Raw genomic sequence first — 18,216 nt, 5'->3', positions numbered from 1 at the left:
CATTCCTTACTCTCTCCGCCTGCTGCTTACACTCCCAGCCACAAACCCTCTACGTGGACTGCTGGGTATTTAAGTAGATGAGGAAAAATGTAGGTTTTTTTCACTGTATAGTTTGGTTAAAAATGTTATATTGTCTCTTTAATAATAATAAAGCAGCATGTTTTATGATATTGCAATAACAATATGCGATACGCTTATCATTTCCTTATGAGCGATAAGTTGATTTTTGAGATTAACCTATTTATATCGCTGGAATGCCTAATTTCCAGTTCAATCGATCGCCTTTATTGAACGTTTATTTTAGGAAATCAAAAATGACCTGGATACCCGGAAATACAAAGGAAATGAATGACTTAAGAATTTTATCAACCTCCAAAAGAAGGGTTTATCATAATGACGTTAGTATAGTTACGTGAGTACCATTATGCCCTCGCATGATTAGCCTTTCCTATTGAAAATCGTGTTCTCTTTATGCTGCCATATTTATTATCCTCTCCTCATTCTCTTTCTCTTCGTTTGACCTCATAGTGTGCTTATTCGTGGCCATAATACCACACCTCGATTTTAAAGCGGCACTCTCTGGTTTTAATTGAAAGGCTTCATTTTATTTTCTGTCTCACATGGGGTAACGGATATCGAGTAAAAAAGAATCGCCATCGTTTCATTTCGCGCTCGGTTTATTTCAACACTAATCATGAAGTTGTCGCATTGCAATCGTGGGTTAATATGTGAGGGCGCTCACATTGCGCTGCAATCATCGAATTTAATCCCGTTTAGTGTATCTGTTTTTATTCCCCGCTACATACATTGAAGAGTAGGCGGAAAAGCAAACAAATTTAATCCGCAACGGATCGGTGATCAGTGCTCTACATTAAATTAGCTCAAGTACCAATAGATATTAGTTAATGGAGCCGCTTATGACATTATAACATTTGTTTCAGGCAAAAATCGCGTTCATTCTCATATGATGAATTTATCCTTTCTCTTCAAAGTACTCGAAAGATATTTCCACCTGTCTTAACTATACTAGTGTCTTCAGAAAAATAGGATCATGAATTGTTTTGATTTATCAAATATGCCTACTTAGTTTATTTATGGAATAGGTAATCTTTAAAATTAATAATCTTAGATGTGCCTGGTGCGTTCCATTGTCTCATTGACATAATACGTTTTATTTTATTTTTATCTTATGCATACAGGTAAACGAATTTCAATTGAATCTAATGCTTAGTACTTAATTGCGTCTTGATAAAATGTTTACTACTCTGTTATCTGGCCTATTTTCTCATGAAGGGCCAGTAGTAGTTGTTGACTTAGATGCACGCAAATGTGGTTTACGATAAACAAGCGAAAAGAGGCGTTTAATTCACTTTTCATATGTTTCAAGTATTTCCTTTGGAGTCTTAAATATTTTTTTTTAATTGCCAGATCTCTTATGCCATTCACCGAGAATATTTTATTTTATATGTATATTACGAGAAAATTACTTTTCGGGTAGCCAGAAAGCGCGGTAATTTATGCCGGAGTTTTTTTTTACGTTCATTAGTTGTGAAAAAAAAGTCTTGTAAAATCCGGGACAAAATATTACTCATGAAAATTAACTGCTCTTTGCAAGAGCTTTTTACTCATGGGAATATTTCATTCGTCACGTTACAGTCACGGGTGGCTAGTGCTCCGAGGCCGGTGTTCTAATTAAATGCCCGGAGATCATGAATTTTAATGAAAAATAGCGTTAATGAATGTTCCTTAAACCAATGTTGTAATCTCATTCGTTTCAATTCTCCGGGATGTTGGAAACCGCGTCGTCGCCCCTCGATGATCCCAGGTGAATGTTATATTAAAGCTTGTAATTGTAGACAAATGGCGAAGGGTTAATGAAAAATCCGGTATATCTCTGAAACTTCTTATTTTTTCTTTGGTCAGAGCTATCAGTCGTGGCTAATGAATGAGCCTCTAACCTTTTACGTAGCGTCGTCTCCGTCGTGGATTCATTATGCACCCTTTGTCGCCGCTCTCTCCTCCTCCCCGAAAACCCACCCCGGTATACCGTAAATCATCTTCGGTTCCTGAGAAAATGAAGTCGATTTTTCGTGCCGAGACGCTTTGTGGCAGTCTTAAGGGTTCCACCGGAAATCGTCGCATCCCTTTAAACTCCCTCCAGTCCCTCGCAGAGGAGAGGAAAAAAGGACACACACAACTGGATATACTTCCTGGGGTAATTCTCTGTAACAAGAGTTGAAAGCCCATTATAGGAGGAGGCAAGAGATGATCGCGAAACTTAAGAACCCCCTTTACGCTCCGACTAGGGAGGGGAAAAAGGTGTGTGCCAACCATCCTCTCTCTCTCTCTCAGGTCCAAACAACGATTAATAATACTGAGAATTTGATTCCTTTCATCCCATGCCACGAGGGGAGTTTTCCCGTATACAAAAACGCTCTTTTATTTACTTTCATGAAGGGTGGCATATACCGATAGGATCGGATTTGGGGGTGGGAGTAGGCAGAGAGAGAGAGAGAGAAGAATTTCCTTACCATTGTTGAGGGAGGGAGACGTAGTACGCGTGCATGTGTTTTAAATGTCCGCTCGTGTTTTTTTTCGAGTCGGGGAGGGATGAGTGGGGGTTGTGGGTCTATTCCCAACCCCATTCCCAGTTCACCCTGTAACGTGCTTTTTTTCCCCTTCATCCTTCCTCCCCCCCACTCCTTTTGGACCGTTGCCTCTTCCCTCTCCATCGTGCCACACACACACTTCTCTGCCAAGTGCTTCCGGTGTACTTCGTGGTGGTGGTTGGGAGGTTGGAATGGGGGGGGGAACTTTTAGGGGTGTCATACTGGGGTGGCGGCTGGGGATCGATATGCGTCACGTGACACCCTCACCCCTTCACTTCCCCATCTCCCTAAATCCCCCTATTTTTCGGCCATTCCTCGCACCCTTCCTTTCTCCCTCCCTCTTTCATCCTCCATGCTATAATATTCCGTACCCAGCACACTACTTTATATACCTCTCCGCAGGACGCCTCACCCCGTCCTCTCCTTTCCTCAAGGTTATTTTTCTCTCTTCTCCTTCTTCCCCTTTCTCTTTACTTCCTCCCATATCCCTCGGCGGTTCGCCTTCCATATCCTTGTCGCGTGCTAACCCTGTCGTTGCCCATCCCTGCGAGGCCAGTCGGTCCTCTCCCCAATTCCATCTCTTCCACCTCTTTCGTGGCTTTTCATGTGTCGGGATGACGGAGGGGGAGGGGTGGTGGGTGGGCGGGCCAGGGGGTGAGTGGAGGGTTTTGCGCCGACTGCCACGCCGGACCGCTTGTGCTGACCCTCTATTCCCCCCCACCACCACCGCCACAACCCTCCCGTCACTGCCCCCACTCCACCTCCTTCAGCATGCAGGACCGTTGGCCTCCGTCTTTATTTTTAATACTTCCCAAAAAAAAGTAGGCGAAAAAAATATAATCGGGTACACAAACTGTCCAGAGTTCGCTGCAAAATACGGCCTTCAGACGCCCGCTTCCCTTTTCACCCATCTCCCGCCATCCCTTCCCGTTTTTCTCTTCCCTGGTCCTTTTCATTACTGTCTGAAAAAAGGTATTTTTTGTCCTGTCACAAACCCCTCTTTTTCTTCGATTGCATTTTCCTGCGAATGGAGTTTTTTATTTTCACTGGAATGGGCACAACCTTCTTTTATGTTTTAATTTTTTTTCTCGAACAAGGTACATTATAACGTTTTGTAATGCAATTTTTTCCTAAATATTTCCCATTAGGAGTGTATACTCGTAACTGCATTTGTCATTGTGGTTAGTAAATGATATCACGGATGAAATTGCTAATACTTATTAAAGACTCATTTGTCAAAATTAATTAATAAATTTATCATGAATAAATTACGTAGATCTTGTAAAATAGCGTGTACAGATATGAAATTTTTTCATTGCTCTGTTTTTTTCTATGTATTTATTTTCTAAAACTAAATTTTTTATCCCATCATGGCATGTATTGGCTGTGTCCATCCAAAACGTATCTCAACCGGTGGAATACCAATGAAAATAATAATTCTTATTTTATGTAATGGGGCTCACTACCTTGATGCCGAAACTAGGAATCTGGTGAAGTATTGATTCATTTTTAAGTGGTAATTCGTGAGGGATATGGATTAATAATAATTTTTGTGAACTTTCGCTCGTTAATTCGGTGAATATAAACTCGATCACTGTCCTCTCTTCATATAAATTTCATGATCATGATTCTTTTAATCAATTTTCAAGGGGGGTGGGGACCCAAATGTGGAAATTACTCCCCGAAACCCTTTCGTGAATCAGGACATACTTAACGAATATGTTTACATATTCCCTTATTTTCCTCTTACTGTTCCACTTTGCCTAATTAACTTTGCTGTTATAACCTCCTGTGTGTGCATCCATTCGCAAGCGTTTCAGGTCTACATTCTTTCAGGACTTGAAAAATGCCTCATCTTGTGGGTCCATTCACCCCCGCTTTAAAATGACTTGACCCAAGTTCTCCTAATCCCCGTTTTGGTCTTTTTAACATTCGTAATCTTGTGCTCCCCTTGTTCTCATATTTGTCTCGCCCCTCCTGCCAATCTCCTTCCCCAGTCTAACCCCTTCACCGCTTTCCCCCACTCACGCGTTTCCCTCCTCGCCTCCCTCCCTCCTCGCATCTGGCTTGGGCACTGACTCCTTGTCCCCTCCCCATCCATAAATCCCCTCTTATGATGGCAACCACCCTTCTCCCGCTGGATCCCTTTCCCTTAACCCTCCTCAACCCGTCACTCCGGTCTATGATGATGGATCGCCTTGGTCGCTATATTAGAGAGCTGTCGGCCAGGCGCCTAGGTTTTCAGACCCCGTGGCGTCTTCACCATCATCTCCAGTGTTGCTCTTGCACTTTCACCCCCTCTGCCCACCCACCATCCCCATCCGTGCCGCGGCTCTTCTCTGGCCATTTGACGCGTGATGCATGCCTCGAATCCCTTTTTCAACCCGTGTCCCCCGTGATCTCATCCATTATTCGGCGTTGGAACGGCGTCTCCAAGTCTAATTCCGTGAGATGCTTTCTCGCCTCCCCCAGCTGCAGTGAGTGTCATCCATTGTCCGGCCCTGATGCACACGGTTCGCATAACTCCGACCGCATGAATCGGCATATTTGAGGGAGCGTTGCACCTGGGGCGTGATGGTGCAAGGCGGGGTCGTTGGGAGAAGCTCTCGGAGCAAACGACATTATCTTGGCGTTAAGCGGAATTTGAATCCGCGTGAGGTAGCAGGAGGGACAGAAATGCCCGCGTAGCTCGTATTGTGCTCGCCAACTGCTGACCCAGAGCTCAGGGGCTTAAATTTCGCCAGCGATGCTGTGGTGTGACTTGGTGATTTAAATGGGCGGGTTATCGTGGCTCTAGGAGGTTTCGGAAGGGTCGTGTTCAGCGAAAGGTCGACTCCATTACTCTCCAAAAGCTGTTTGTCTTTTTGTCACCATGGGAGAGTTCAGGTGGTGAGCCGTTTTTATAAGATTCTTGATTAATGGCCTGATTAGTGAATAAAACGTTAAGGAAAATAATTGTGAAAAAAAACCATAAGCCTCCATTTAATCGCCTACGTAATTTGTGTTCGTCCAACTTTCTGAATCATCATTTCACAGTATAAGGAGCGTCATAAGAAGCATTCCTTCAGTCAGTTTCTCAGCAGTTGGCGAATGTGTAAAGTCTGTCTTTATCTCGAAGAAATTTTGCAATGGGAGATGCGAAAGAGGACATTTTTAAATATATTTGATGTGTAAGCACTGAGATTCAACCCGAAGCAAAAATCCACGTGGCGGAAGGAAATAATAATTATTTTTATACTTTGAGAAAAGCGATTATCATGCATGAGATTAAGAAACATTCGAGGTATAAAATATGTACCATGAACAATAGCTATATTTATGTTCATATGTGAATAGTAAACATTTATCATTCGAGTCGTTAGGTCAACCCACAAGAGATAAAGATTTGGAGTGTCAGCATCTTAAAAAAAAGGTATACTTTAAAGGTATAGGGGAATTGGTGTAATGGAATTGCTGAGAGCGGTGAAATTTACAACTTAGAGCAAAATAAGACTTTTCGAACAAAAATATACGTAAAAATCTCGGCGCAGTTGAATCCCTTTTCAAGGATAATTTTCGATGCCATTTTTACTTTTTATTGGGTTCCAAAGATTGCTTCTCCGCTCTCTGTCGCTTCCAATAGCCGATGTTGGATATAAATTTTGATCGCGATCGTCTTTCTTTTGTCCCCCGTCGCTACCTTGTCACCGTCAATATCCCTTGGAATTCCCTCTTTCCTTTCCTCCGATGGATATTTTTTCCTCGAAACATTTCCATCGTCAAGTTTCCCTTTTCAAGATTTATGCTGGATTATGACGGAAACTTATTTTTTTAACGTTACTCATTAAATTTAATATTTATGCGGATAAAAATTCAAAATGCAATGGCATAAAATCATGTCGTGGTGGGGTACAATTTATTGCTTTGAATGTTTGAGTATTTTCTCGCAATATTTCGTGGTTTGAGGAAGTTTTTCAAAGCGTTTTTCAACATCAATCGATTTTTCTCGTTACGTAGGGAATCGATATTATCATTATTTAATTTTATGGAATTTGGAGTTTTCGTTCCACGGAAAAGAGAACTCCTGGAGAAATAAGTGAGTTCAGAAGAAAAATTGTCTAGTTCTTTTGTTACACATTTTGAACTTTCAAACATTGCCCGCGCTTTAATACTATTTTCTCTGAAATTCTTTTGAGGTTTGGTGTTCGTTATGTCGGAATTTTTGATTCATTTCAATGCTCCCATACGACGCAAATTATTGTCTTTCCTTCATCCACTTAAACACTTTCGCCTGTTCTTCCATCATGATAAATTCCTGCTCTTGCATTTTGAAACATTTCCAATAAACATTGCTGTTGGAAGTTTTAAACTCATTTTTAAAACATATCATCCCAACTTAAAATTTCGACGTTTTTAGCATCCCATTGAATCGTAATTGGAACTTGCGACCTTTTTTTTCGGTGAACTCACTCCCTTTCTTTGACCGGAGAACCCAATACAAAGCATTTGATTGAGCCTTTCTCCTCCGTCCTCCTTGGTTCATTGTAAAAATAGCGGCAAATAATCCTTAGGTAGTACTCGTACTTTACAAGTGTCCTTCCGGATGTCACACACCTTTTATGGTATTTTTCGGTGAGTAAAGTGACTTGAAATGTCTAGTCAGATAAATAAATTTAAAGGAAATTATATGAGTAGACTACGGATCTGAAGTATTCAGGCCATTCTCAATTAATTAACAATTGCAGAAATATTTCAGTGCTTCACCGGAGTTTTCGAGACCACTTTGAAGATTTTTATTTTACATCATATTTTAGGGTTATTACTATCGGTATTTTTGTTTTTCATTTTATGGCCAAATGAAGTGATTTCATTTGTAAAAAATAATTCTCAATAAAATAGTTTCTTCCTAATCTTGCACTTTATTCAACTGAGAAATATCATCTCCGGACCGATTACCGGAAGAATAATTTAGATCAGGTTGAAATGTTTCATAATCTCAGTTTAATAAGTTAAGCGCTACGTTAAATATTTATCATTTCGGGGGAAACTCAAGACAAACTTTTCTGATGTTGTGGCAGGCATAGCATGTAGCTGTCGCGTCTGTTGAGGTCTCAATGTCGGAATTCGTTCGCCATGGAAAATTTTAGCTGACGCCATTTTATTTCTACAATTTAGGAGGAGGAGGAGGAGAAAGAATTTTTCAGGACTTTATGTCCACACGCCTGTCACTCCTTTTGAAGCGAGGGAAAATTTGAAATTGAGAGCGAATATAGATGCGGTCTTTGGTAGCTTTTTCACCCGGTCCCCCTCGACGGGGAAATACCGCTAGGGAGAAAGGGAGCAAAGGAACACGAGGGCACTACTCGAACTTCTCCGATACCCCTAGACGTTCCGGTGTGTTCTTTCTCCATTATTAACCCTTTCCTTTGAGAGTGGAGACTTCTCCATCTCTTTCTTTCTCCCCAGAACCCTTACCACCGGAGAAAAATTCCTCCATTAAGAGTTCGTTTCATCTTCGCGGGCGTTTGTGTGGAGGAGGTCGCTCCTTGGACCGAATCGAATATTAATCCCCGCCCCTAGTGAAATGTTCCTTCAGGAATGGAAGGCTTCCCCCTTTTCCACCATACTCCGTCGCCGACGGAGCGAATAGGCCGAGTTTTATTTTCCTTTAACACCGAAAAAAGAAAATTCTGCCCTCGAATTTAAGAATTTAGGTGTCACGGTCGCTGAATTGTTTGGATGACGTGCCCGAGCCGACGTCACTCCCATTCCTTCACCATCCTTCGTCCTCCCGGTGGCGCAAAAAAATTACTATTTATTAAAGTGGAAATTCTAGGTATGTCCAATAAATACGCGAACTGAGGCCATAAAAACTTAATTTTGCAAAATTAAGTCTACATCGATTTTCTCCCCTCCAAAGTTATCTCCATTCGTCTTGCTTTATTTGTCCACATCTTCCCAGTGATGTCCTCTCAATACATTTTTGCATTTTGGGAAAAGGAAAAAAGTCACAGGGGGCGAGATCTGGCGAATGAGGATGATCAAGGATGGTGATTGAATTTTTTTCCAGAAAATGGCGAACAATCATTGCTGAATTTGTAGGAGCATTATCATGGTGAAAGATCCATCCATCGCATTGAGTCAAATTTGTTCGCACGCGATCTCTCAGACACTTGAGACCTCTAAGGTAGAACTAAGCATTTACTGTTTGTGCTTTCGGAAAAAAGCATGACTTTGATTTTCTATTGACTTTTTCTTAATTTTTCGGTTTGATTTAATCCACTTGAAAAGGGATGTTTACTTCAGAGCATTATCACCGTAAACAGCTGTCAACATTTCAGTAATTTCTTGTTGAATTTTACCGCATTTCACCAAACACTTGATGTTGATTCGATGCTCCGTGATTTCGTCAACTTCCATTTCTGACTAACTGTAAAAACAAGGGCAACAGAAACTAACACAACCGGCACCAAATACACAGCTCGACGATCCGCTCCTTGTGTCTAACCTAACTAGCGCCGATAGTGCGCGGGGCTTCAGTCCGCGTCATGACCGCCAGGTTGCACCAGTTCGCGTATTTATTGGATCGAGCTCACATATAATGATTGAAATTCCGTGGTTTTTGCTATCCCGCTGTTCTTATGTGTATTGGAGTGCCAAATCTGGTCAATTTGTTAGTAGTCTCTAACCAAGTGAAGAAAGGGACAACATTTCGTTAGATAATTGAGTGTCATTTATGAAAAATAACGCCTTGATAATGCTCTCAAGGGGAGATATTTGAGTGAAAAGGTCAATGCGAAGGAACCTGAGAAATAGGGTAATTAAGGGTCAAGTACTATCGCTGAAGAAGGTACATATTTCAACATTGACACTAAATCTATGTCATAATGTTTTCGGTGACTTTTTTAAAGCAGTTCCACTGGCATATCGTTAATGTGGAATTCATTCAATGCATAGCATGACAGCTCGAAAACCAATTTCATATTCTTGACTGAAATTAGATCTGTCCAAGGATTCTGAATCGACTTAAGTGAGAGCGACTTCAGAGTGCGCCCTTTTCTGATGTTTATTATGGAGTGTAAAGGATTCCTTTCTTTAAATCTCTTTTTTTGAGAAGAAATTGAACTTTTCGTAACCTCGAAGTTGATGAAAAAAATAACAAAATCTACTCCCAAGAAAGTTATTTAATGAAAGGTCTTTGCTACTTTTACATGAGTTTTTTTCAATTAAGGCATTTAATCGAAAGCATTTTATTTCTCAGGATATGGAATCCTGTTAACGTTTAAAAAATATATTCAGTCCGAATTATTCAAGGACTCAATTGTGGAGATCAATCTAGCGTAATTATGCCCTTGGTTCGTTAATTGATAAAAAAAGAGCCTTTTATTCTTCACCAGTCTTTCGAGGATGTTTCCCTTGTGCTAAGGGACAAAGTAGCTCATGTTTGTTTGCTTTGATAATCAAATTTCCCCGTCCTAACTGCCAGTTGAAATTGGAAATGCCAGTGGTGATTGATTGCTTGTTTGTTTAAACGGCTAGAATTCAGTGAGTTGTGCATATGTTTGTGTGGTGTTAAAGGGCCTCCGTTCTGCAGTAGATGTGAGGGTGGTACAGGAGTGATATCAACATCTGACTGATCGAGAATTGCCACGGAGGTCATGGGATTGTTGTGAGAAGGCTAACCTCTCTCTTTTGCACGCTGACCAGTCATATTTTTTTCTTACCGAGGTTGAAAATAAACCAAATTAAGGCGGCGGCATGTGGTGACGTATTAGTTTGACCCTAGCGCTGAGAATTATTTGTATATTCGTATGTATAAGAAGCGTAGTTCCGTTCGTAGTTCTGTTTTCCTCTTTAATGCAAATACTGTAAACCACTGTCGGGATAAAGATAGTATGATTTGGAGAATCAGGAGTGATAAAATGATATCGTTTTACTTTCGTTGATATTAAAGTTGCTCTAGCAGCGTGGTCCATGGCGTAATTGTTTCATCCGTCGGTGAAAAATTAAAATTTTTATGTTTCCTCAAAGTGTTGGAACTCTGGAGCTAGGGAGCCCTTGAGCCGCGATGATGAGAGAGCATATCTCACCATAAACTATGTACAATATTGTGTATAGTTTCTGGTGTTTGGTTCTTCGCTGTATGTTCCGTTTGCCGTGATTGGCAAATCTTGTGTAGTTTACCAATACTTCCCCCAGCGTTTGACCAACGTATAGCATATTAAAAATTTCATTCATCGTTTGATAATGGGTCGGTAATTTTGATCCTGAGACTTTGCTACTTTTATTGCTCATCTTTCCCTCCTCCTGCAATTCCTTCGTAAATAATGGGCTATTTCGATACCTTTCCTTTTTACAGAGCAAAATTGCGACTTGAGGTCCCAAATGGGCCAGGCTGATCTATAGGTTTTTGCAACATTTTTTTTCTGGATTGTTTTTGGCGAAGAATTTTTTTTCCTATTCGTAGAACACAAGTCGGGATAGGAATTATGCAAATGGACTCTCCCCGTTTAGGATTACATTTAAATGTAAGACCCAATCTTCCGGCAGTCTGGAAAGAATCCTCCGGTCGTTCTTCTTCCCGGTCCAGGGGAATCGTTCTCGGAAGGTTTCGCTATGTGGGGTAAGGGATATTTTTTATTTCTACGTGGATTCGAGATGCCTCCCTTTGCCAAAAAAAAACCCAAATTCTCTCCCCATCGAGTCACGCCGTCCATTAAAAGTTCGATCAACCGACGCATTACGGAGATATGACCATGCCTACGTCCCGTGTTTGTGCTCGCCAACTTTTCCACCGCCATACCTATGCTCGATCAATTGGAATTCACTTGTTTATGGCCATCTGCACCAGTAATGACGCACCAGTGGCGCGTGTGTCTGCACTGCCTTACGAGGAGGGCCAAACATACTCCAGGATTCCTCTTCAGCCGATTTTATTCGTTTTATCGTCTATAAAACACCGACCATCTTTGATATACAATTACAATACGACATCTCTTCTTGCTCTAAGGTAACCCCATTGTTTCCTCGGGACTGGGAGTAGATGTTAAGATGCGGTTGAGCATAAAATAGGGGGCTAATCTTTTCTAATAGAGAACATAAATGGTTACTCCATAGTGTGAAAAGAGTTAATATGGTTTCCCGTAAGGTGAGAAGCGTTTTCAGTTCTTGAAGTGGCAACGAGGTGCACACGACTAGTGCGTAATCATCCGTTTACTCTTTGACACACCCATCGAAATTCGTCCTCTATTCAGTGAGATATTCGATTATGGCGTGATTATTGATATAAATTCGTAAGTGCAGAAGTTCAAATCGGGTCGAATAACGTAATTGGGTGAGAACGAGCCCAGAAACAAGCCTGGGGACCACGGACGAGACATTTTTCCTGAGGGCAAAAGAAACACATAGATGTTGGGAAAAATGTCTCCATCTACGGAGAGATTATGTCGAGAAGTGAAAGAAGTTTAAACTTAGTGGTATGAGTAGTTTGTTAGATAAAGTATTACTAGCAATAGTACCTTGAAAGCACCTCGTGGCGAAACTTAATTGATAATTTTTACTTATTTAATAATCATGTTGTAACACCAAAGAGTATGTTGTTCCGAAGTATGTAAGTGCCGACCCCGGTGGCGGCGGGGTAACGTCCACGTCTGCCATTCCAAGGGTCGCGGGTTCGATTCCCGCCTGGGTGAGTTTTCCTCCACCTAGGGCTTGGGTGTTTGTAAATGTGATCATTGTTATCGTTGTTAATAGTTCGATGTAAAGGCCAGAATGCGCTGTTTTCGGACTTATACTGAATAAATAAAATAAATAAATAAATAAAGTATGTTTAAACATCAAATTTTGGATTTAAGTTGCATGGAAATACCGTTTGTCATTGCCATGCAGGTCTTTACGTCTGTGGTGGCATAAAAATTACGTCTGTGGTGGCATAAAAGTTATGAATGCCCATTTATCACTTCCAGTAACCGAACGATAAAGAAAACCTTTTCGAGGCCATTTCCCCCACTTGTTCTCTCATGTGCTGTTAGCTAGTTTTACAATTGGGTCCAGGAGCATCGTTTCGTGTGGCGCGTAGAGGATCTAGATTTGTGAAACGTTTGCTGTGATAATTTACCAGCGTATTTAGATTGTCCTAGGAGCTAAGTTAGTAATCACTCAAGGAGTAAAGGTTAAATAACAGATTTAATCCCTTGCATAAATTGGAAGCGGGTCTCTTATTCAGCGATGATGTTGAAAGTACACTATTGATCCCATAGGATCACGCTGATACGATCATGATAGTAAAATCAAATAGTTGAAATTTAAAATCAACAGATTTAAGAAATTATTTTTACCACGAACGATAACGAATGTGTATCCGACCACGCTTTGGGGGAAAAGTGTTTTTATTTTTTCATTCCAAGTATGTTTTTATTATTTCAACCTTACTGTCCTTGCTACTAACAGCTCCTCTCATATGCTTAGAGAAGTAAATCTCACTTAGATACCGTAGTGCATGGACCTAAATTCATCATCACCTCAGTTATTTGACGTATTTTACGTATTTATTTTAACTAAAAATTAAGGCTAATTTAATTTTGGATGTCCCTTTCCCGGTGTTGAATACCACATACCCTAGTTGTGGTTTGCAGGATACCATGTAGATAGGGACAGTTTGTGGATTGCTTCGTTCGATAAAAGTAACAGTGGAGGAAGGATGCTTCCTGAATTTCGTTTAGTTGGCGTGTCCGTGATTTTTTTTTGGGTGGAATACTTAGAAAAACCCATTCAAAAAAAAGGGCCTTTCCAAACGCGAAAGTCAAAATGTGGGATTTATTGACACATCAAAATTATATGATAGCATAGATTTCAGGCAGTAAACCGTATACTCAGCGGATGAGCATAAATCTATATAAATATTATGACCTTTCAATCTTTTTCCCTGGAATTTGTTAACCATGTTCACCAAGGTGCAATTTTCGCAGCTATAAAGACGTTTTCATCATTTTCCGTTTGCACACTCGTTGGTCCGTGTAAGGACAACTCTGGATTGCTCACTTTATGGTAATGTTTTACGAGGTTACTCCGTCACTCATCAAAACTTGACTCCCTAGAAAAAAATAGAATTGTGGGATTGTGGAATCATCGCTGTGGGGTTTCATATTCATTCGGTAGAAACCACGTCAGAAAGGATCAATGTCTCTCAACCCTCTTTATCTATTCTTTCCCTTTCCTCCTCCCTTCAATTCTAGTAAATCCGTGCTTTCTTTGTGCATCAGTCACGCTCCTTTTGTGGCGTTCGATTTGTCCAACTTTGGCAGGTGCGACCCGAAGCATGTTTATGAAATTGTCTCAAGAGGATACGACACGGGAAGATTTTCCGCGGCGATCGACCGACGGAGACAAATCGTACAGTTCCCTCTCCACGTGAATGCCTCGCCAGAACTTTTGTGTGCATTTGTATGTGAAGGAACGACGCGAATCGTGCGCGAAAGATTTTATCATCTAGTTTATCCGAATCACTTCCCACCACCAGCGGATCTATTTAAAACCGTTCGACATCAAGTGTCGATAACGTGGTGGAACGTGTGTAAATTTGTCCCCTAGGGCATGCGGGGGTAGAATAAAAGAAAACATTTTTATGTGCCCGTTCTCTCACTCTCTCTTTCCCCCACCCCTCTCCTCTGTCGTGATATAAGACTCACTTTCTGCACTCCGACATCTTTGAGGTCATCGTTATGAGTTTGTAGTCGCCTCATTTCTTTTATCCGTGCGCCGTATCAGAGAGCTCTTTAGTTGCCTTTTTGCGCGGAAACCCCGAAAACATTTATGAGTATTAAGAACGGTTTTAGGGGGTTTAAGTCGTTTTATGGTTTCTCGTCTCTTAAAGGAGATGATGTGCATTGCAGTCCCGCCTGTTAATTTAAGTACTTCCTGCCGGAGACACCATAAATTGTTCTTGCCGGTAGTTAGTGCTAATACCTGCGACCCAAAGAGTGACCCGTCAATTTCGAAAGATGTGTCATTTAGGATATATTTCCTGAATCCATCTCATAATTGCAGTTTTCATTGATATAAAAAAACTTGGTTTTTCTCCATAAAGTTGTATAATGTGCAGCTTAACTTTTAATTAAAATGTAATGTTTCTCTGGGGCTTATATGGATTCATTATTTGCATCTTGGGTGAATATATATCTTTCGGGATAATTTTTGTGCAAAAATTAAAGAAAAATCTAGGAATGCTTCAATAAATAGAAATTTATAAATCAATGTTCAATTCAAGTAAATGCACGAAATAAATGGAATTTCGCCCTTCGGCACTTGGGTATGGGTTTGATATTTGGAATTTATTGGTCACAGCCTTTCGGAGGTTGTAGTTTGAGATGATCATTTCTCCCTTATTCAATTAGACGGGAGAACTTACGCGTAGAGGGTTGTCGGCTATTTGCTTTGACGCGCGAAGTAGGTGGAACAAGTCGAGCTTTTGCGCTTAATGGGGCGCCCATTCCGCCGGTGAATTCTGCTCCTTCCCCGTTTCTTTATCGTTCAGCCGTAGCCGGGCGTATCGATTGATTGAATTGTTATCCCGAAGAAAGTCTTCCATTTTGGTAGAATTTTCGGTTCTCGCAACCCCCTCCCCCAATTTCTCACCCTCTTACTTTAACCCCTCCGTGCCCGGCCAGCTTAACACGTCTGCAATAAACTACCCTTAAAAGCTATTCAGGAGACAACCGGCACTTTTCGGGGAACTTTTTTATCCTTCCCCTTAAATTCCAAACACCTCCTCGACGTAATGACTCTTTCCTGTCCCCTTTATATATTTTTTACGTCGTCATCAGCTGGTGTAATGTTCAGGAGATGATCCCTCCAACTAACGGGGACTTTAATCTGCCGCCCCCGACAGTTTTCACCCACTCTCAGAATTTCTTATTGAATTCTCTCTCTCCCCCCACCCCGCCCCCCTCCGAAAACCCCCGTTATCGACGCAATACTGCCGCAATAACGCTTTCGTCATTTCCCGAGGAGGTTATGCACTCACGCACCCCACATGACCTTCCTGTCCCTAGGGTTTTGCGGGCGATAGGCTTCATTTGCGGAATTGCGTCGTCAATTTTTTTGGAACTCCCCCCATACTCTCACCTTTGTCATTTTCCTTCGGTTAAAAGTTATTTAATGGAGTCCCTTCTCCGGTTCATTAACGCCCTTAATTAATTTAGGGGAAGAGCTTTGGGTGGGGTGAGGTTAGCGCGTTGACCAAATTGGGATTTAAGGCAAACGAATTAAATGTTCGATAAAATTGAAAATCCTTCGGAGTTAATGTTTTTCCTTCATTCAATTTAGAAAACTTAATGGCAGACCTCAGCCGCCATGTGCTAAAAGGTTTCTGGGTCTTAATCTATTAGTTTTCATCCCTCCTGTTTTCGTACAATGTCAAATATCAGGAAGATTTGTGACTTGTATTGCTTTAATTATGATGTATGTGCATAAATAATTAAGATAAGGCGTCAGCATTTACTTGTATTAACTGTTTCAAATGTATTTAAAAAGTATGTCGTTCAAATCAATGTGCTCTTTTACAAATGCCCTGGCTAATTCCGTAGCTCGCCTTTTGTTCAGTGCTAATGACTACAGCTTTGCTTGAATGTTGCTTTGGTGTATTCAAAGTTAATTTGTATAAAATTGTCGCCTCCTCTGTTTTAATTCGTAAAGCGTTATTAATTGTTACTAAAATCAGTTTGTTCTATTCATTACTGAGTGGTATCAAAATTTACGATCATAAACTAAAAATATAAAAAAAGATCTTTCTTTACTCTTCGATGGAACTTAGTTAAAAATTTGAAAAAATAACAAAAAAACTCGTTCCAAGTGTAAATTTTTCAAAAAATCCAAACTTTTTTCTAATTTGGTTCACTTGATGGGGCTGCTCGGAAAAACTTAATAATCGTATTCATTGCATCTCATGGTGACGGAGGCGATCAGAGTTAAAAATAGGTCTGCCTTTTGGTTTCGCCGGTAGCTTCACCAGCTCTTCGGGAGATGTGGTGGGGCGATTTCAATTCCGCTCATGTGCGCGGCGTTCAATGCAAATGAAACGGCCGTCCCGAACCACCTCCGCCCCCTATCTCTCCGCTAGCCACACACTCACACACGCTTACGCACGCCGTCGAATCGTCGCAATTGAAGTCCCTCCCCCCTGCGCGTAATGACGTGGGCCACTCACACTTGGACGTCGGGAAATCTTGTGGATCCACTCTCGGCGACCGAACCGAATCTTCACCCCCATCTCCTCCCTCTTGCATGTTTTTTTTAATGCCCACCACCTCACCACCGCTGACCTGTCTCTTCCACTCTCCCTCCCATCCCTTGCTATCTCTGTCCGTCCCTTTCCTGCTTCTCGCCACCCAGACGAGCGGTTTGAGCTTGCGGTGAGTTTTCGAGGGCGAGCGTGCTTTCGGTTTCCGCGGAGGTACAAGTTTCCGCTCTCCGGAATCAAGGGGTCCGGGAGTCCCAGAAAAAATGGGGGAGTGTGTGTGAGCGGTGAGGGGCGGGGGGGGGGTAGTTCAGAGTTTCCTGAGTTTTCCGCGAGCATCCCTTTCGAGATTAGTCCGGAGTTTTCCCCGGCTCTGCCCATCATCCCCCTCCCTCCCCCCGATCTTTCCTCCGCACACTCGCACGTTTAACTCCACACCGCATTCCTACACCCAACCTCCCCAATCAATGCGATAGGGTGAAAAAGTGGGGATTGAGGTTGTTTTAGAAGAGAGAGGAAAGGTGGGAATATGTAAATCCCGTGAAGTAGCCTCCACGTTTGATTCCCTCGTCCCCGGCGTGTGCGAATCGCACGTCTTAGCCAGCGCGGCTACTGTATCCAGGTGTGCGCGGAACACGCATTTACGAGTGCTCTCCTTGTTACTATGCGTGAGCGGCTCTCCCTCTTCGAGAGCCTATTGATGCGTGCACCCCCTCCAAGCCCCGCTCACCTTCGCCCTCCGACCGCAAAACAATCAAATTAAAACTGCCGACTGCATCCTTTTGAACTCCTGAGTTCACCGTCGAACAAAATAGTAGTACGTTTCGCTATCGCGGGATGGAATCTCTCGCTTATGTTGGCTGATTGAAAATTGTTCTTGAAACTCATATACGGTTTTCCTGTAGACATTATTAACTCTTTTATAAGTAAAATATATAAACACTAGGAGGAAAGTATTTATGACAGGGTTAAGTAAGGAGATTAAGAAACGGCTTCTCAAAAATTTAGTATGGAGAGTGATTTTTTTACGGCGTGGAAAAATGGTAATTGTAGCAAGATGATGGGCGTAGATTTGAAGGCTTTTGAAATATGAATGTGAAGTACGGAAAATGGGGAAATGAGCAGAGGGGAAAAAAACGAGGGAGGGCTAGGCATGGCGGGAAGGAGAGAGGATTTTTGGGAGAAATTCAAAGGAGGCAGGAATCAAAGCGTTTTGATTGGGAAAAGGATGCTGAAGACAGTGAAAGAGGGGAGAATTAATAGACAGAAAAATATAAATATGGCAGGAATAGAATAGGGATGTTGGCCGGAATGAAAGCCTGGGGGTGTTTTTATTAGGAGAGACAAGTGAATGTATTACTCTACGTGCAATCGTATAGGCTTTGTTCATCCGAA

This window comes from Hetaerina americana, unplaced genomic scaffold (genome assembly GCF_022747635.1).
Source record: "Hetaerina americana unplaced genomic scaffold, ioHetAmer1.1.p SCAF_14, whole genome shotgun sequence".
Classification (NCBI taxonomy): Eukaryota; Metazoa; Arthropoda; class Insecta; order Odonata; family Calopterygidae; genus Hetaerina; species Hetaerina americana.
Note: the sequence above shows the minus strand (reverse complement) of the source record.